The following is a 4,407-nucleotide window of genomic DNA, read 5'->3' on the forward strand; positions in this document are numbered from 1 at the left end:
TGAAGAAGGGTCCTGACCCTAAACGTCAGCTTTCCTGCTCCTCTGATGCTGCCTGGCCTGCTGTGTTCCTCCAGCTCCACGCTGTGTTATCTCTGGCCCATAGTTAACCTTTTTTTTGTCTCCTTCCTTTTTTAAATAAAGGAGTTACATTGGCAGATTTCCAATCCTCTGGGACTTCTCCAAAATCAAAAGATTGCTGTAAGGTTATTACGGTGCATTCATTTGCTCTGTAACTACTGCCTTTAATATTTTGGGATTCATCTCATCAGTTCCAGCAGATTTATCAGTCTTTAGTTCTATTAGTTTCCCTTCTCCTTAGTGGTGGCCATAACCCTCAGTTCTGCCCTTCGACCCTCTTGAAGTTTTGATGTGTTGCTGGTGTCTTCCACTGTCAAAACTAATGCAAAGTACCTATACAGTTCCTCTGCCGTTTCTTTGTTCCCCATTACTACTTCTTTAGCCTTATTTCCAGTGGTCCAATGTCTGCTCTTGTGTCTCCCTTACTTTTTAGATACCTAAAAAAAATATTGCAGTCTTCCTTCATGTTACACACTAGCTCACTCTCATATTTTATCTTCTCCCCCAACCCCAAATGCTTTTTTAGTTATCCTCTGCTAGTTCAAAAAGGCTTTCCAATTCTCTGTCTTCCCACTAATCTTCATTCTTTTTCCTTGGTTATATGCTGTCCCTGACTTCCCTTGTCAGCCATGGTTGCCTCACCCTCCCATTGGGTGGCATGGTGGTTAGCACTACTGCCTCACAGCACGAGGGCCCTGGGTTCGATCCCACCCTCGGGCAACTATCTGTGTGGAGTTTGCATGTTCACCCCATGTCTGCATGGCTTTCCTCCGAATGGTCTGGTTTCCTCTCACAGTCCAAAGATGTGCAGGCTAGGTGGATTGGCCATGCTTAAAATGCCTGTAGTGTTCAGGGTTGTGTAGATTAGGTGGGTTTTAGGGGGTGGGATGCTCTGAGGGTTGGTGTGGACTTGTTGGGCCAAAGGGCCTGTTTCCACACTGTAGGGATTCTATGATTAATATATCTCTTCTTCCTTGGGAATTTCTTCAGTCAGAGGGTGTATATCTGTGGAATTCATGGCCACAGACGGTTATGGAGGCCAAGTCAGTGTGTGTGCTTAAGACTTAGAGATAAGTTCTTGATGATAAGAGTATCACAAGTTACAGGGAGAAGGCAGGAAAATCAGGTTGAGAAATATATCAGCTATGATCAAATGGTGGAGCAGACCTAATGGGCCAAATGGCCTAATTCTGCTTCTACATCTTATGGCCTTAAATGGTTTGCCTTGTGCATTTTTTTATCCACCTCACCCAAAACCTGTCTCGACCTTGACTTGCAATATCCAACTCTGAACCCCCAATATTCAATTTTACTCAAAATATCATACCCACCTATCCCTATCTATTTATATACCAATGTACAATTTCACCTTTGCACCCAGACATCAGTGTAAAACCATTATTCCTGATAAATAATCCCCTGACTAGCGATATTGGGCTGAACGTGATTCTCAATATCCGTGACCCTCCTTGAGCCTGATATGCATCATGACATACTATTCCTTATATACTCCATTCCCATTCACAATATCCACCATTATCCACAAACATCCATATCCAATTCCCTGACAAGCATTATCCAAATCCCCTCAAACCTCTTATCCAACCACATCTCTTCATTATTCATCTCAGCCTCCTCCAGGTATCCAACACTCCATTCCACCCCACAGTATATCCATCTCTTTGCAGACTTATCCATATGCAATTCCATCATCCAAATGTCTTTCCCCCCAACCGAGACCTCCAACACTAAGAATATCCCTAGTCCCTTGAACGTCCTTGATAGTAGTGCCATCACTGCGGTTGTACGATGAGCTGCCAGCAATTTGATCTCCGATGTCCATCCATAAACCTCTTTGCCTTTCTCCCACTCTCTTCTCTCACACGATGCAACTTACAACCTACCAATCTGTCTTAACCTGTAATCATTAATTTTAGTCCCAACAACCATCTGGTGAGATCAGGCATGGAAAAGATATGTTTTATTTATAGCTCTGCATCTACATCCAATGAAAGTGTAAACACAAAACCAAGATTCATTCCATCCCCTGCAACAATCTCTGTAATGAACATGTAAATCAAATGTTGACAGTAATATGTTGCATCCCTCAAAAGCATTGAGAATAAGACTGAATAACAGCAATATAGAAATCATGGACAGCGATGAGACCCTTTGATATTTAGCTGAATGTATTGTGCAGTATCTGAGTAAAATATTCCAACTCCAATGGTTTCTGATTTAAAATCAACAAGTTTTGATCGCATTTTTCATTCTTTGTCTAATGACACCCACATGGATTGTGGAAAAGTTATGGACAGTGTAATGTATTCATTTTTTTCCACAGAGATGACTCGGCCTTCCAAGTCTACATACTTTAATCATGATGAACTCAAAGATCTCAAGTCCGCTTATGAAACGGGTGGGCTGGAAAACGCTGCCTCTTTGATACAGCAGAAGTTAAATGTTCTTCGCAATGTAGAGCTGAACATTGCAGTGGCGGGAGACTCTGGTGCAGGGAAATCTACTTTTATCAATGCGATGAGAGGAGTACAGGGTGATGATGAGGGAGCAGCTCATACTGGGGCCACCGAAACCACAATGAAGCCAGCCTCATATCCACACCCCGAATTCCCAAATGTTTGCTTCTGGGACCTGCCAGGAATTGGAACAAAATTCCCTGCAAAAACATACCTAACTGTAATGAATTTTCAAATATATGATTTTTTTGTCATCACCTTACATGGTCGATTCAGAGAAAATGACATTTCTATTGCCAATGAGATTAAAAGGCTTGGGAAGAATCTCTACTTTGTCTGACCTAAGATAGATAGTGAGCTCTATTCAATGAGGAAGGGAAATAGGAATTTCAACAAAGAGGAGGAACTGAAAAAGATCAGGAGAGACTGCGTCAGTAAATTGAAAGAGGCAGGGATTTCAGCACCCACTGATTTTCTGATATCCAGCTTTGAAATGAATGATTTTGATTTTCCAAAATTAAGAGAAACCCTTGCAAATAACCTTGATGATCTAAAGAAGCAAGCATTCTTGATATCACTTCCAAACACAACCTTGGAAATTATCGATAACAAACGAAAGGAGCTGAAGAAACAAATCTGGATATTAGCAACCATTTCTGGATCAGTGGGAGCGATTCCAATTCCCGGCTTATCCTTTGTTTGTGACATTGGGATACTGGTTAGTGCAATTAAACAATTCAGTAAATATCTGGGTCTGGACAATGCCTCTCTTCAAAAACTGGCAAATAAAACAGGGAAACCTATGGAAGATCTGAAAGCAGAGGTGAAATCTCTCCTGCTGGGGGAAATAAATAAGGACTTTGTGTTACAAAAGTTAAAAAGTCCAGTTTTTGGTGTATTTTCCGCAGATGAATCTGTCCTTGATTTCATCCCAGTCATTGGTCCCATCTTTGGAGCAGGATCATCATTTATGGTTACCAAGAAGATGTTGAATAATATACTGGATGATCTTACAGAGAATGCACAGAGAGTGGTGAAGGCTGCATTTGGGACTGATTAAAATGCTCTGCATGCAAATATTATGACACTGAACTCCCACAAGGCATTAAACAATCCAAATAAATAAGAGCATTCTATTGATACGGCAACTTCCACATCCTTTGCATATTGCAAGATGTTCCACAGCCAATGAAATATTTTTGAAATATTATTTCATCGGCTGTGGAATGTCTTGCAATATACAAAGGATGTGGAAGTTACCATATCAATGGAATGCTCTTATTCTTTGCAATTTAGGCTCAATGGTAGCCAACTCGTACACAGCAATCTCTGAAGAAAAATTTCAGCAAACACAATTAATCACAAGTTAATTTGCATTGGATGATGTTTAATGAGGGATAACTGTTCCCCTGAGCAGTAGGTAAACTCCCATCCTCTCCTGCAAACAGTGTCAATGAATTGTTTGAACAAACAAGAACTTGGTTTAACCTTTCAGTCAAAAATGACTTTGCAACATTACTGCAGTCAGTAATTCATTGAAGTACCAACTGGATTACATGCTCAAATCTCTGACTGAATTCCTCAATTACAGCAAGTATACTGCGAGTGCTGTTTATTTTTTTCTCTCTGTTTCACCATCCTGAATGTTCCTGGTCCTGTGTTCTTCCATCAAAGCACTCCACAGATCTTAGCTCAGTAACGTGACTGCTGCATCCGTGAATGCACTGTCCCTTACAGAAATATAATCAGAGCAGAGACTGTCATCGAAAACAGCCTTATTGGACTTTGTGTTCTTTACTCTGAGTTGTTATTATCTTTGTTATATAACTGTCTGAAATCAAATCTATGTCAA

At 40.7% G+C, this 4,407-nt stretch overlaps 1 pseudogene; it reads left to right on the forward strand.

The window, feature by feature from the left end:
• Positions 1 to 2,424: 2,424 nt before the first annotated feature.
• Positions 2,425 to 3,615, forward strand: LOC125484904 (annotated as a pseudogene).
• The last annotated feature ends 792 nt before the right edge of the window (positions 3,616 to 4,407 follow it).

This window comes from Rhincodon typus, chromosome 14 (genome assembly GCF_021869965.1).
Source record: "Rhincodon typus isolate 14 chromosome 14, sRhiTyp1.1, whole genome shotgun sequence".
Taxonomy (NCBI): domain Eukaryota; kingdom Metazoa; phylum Chordata; class Chondrichthyes; order Orectolobiformes; family Rhincodontidae; genus Rhincodon; species Rhincodon typus.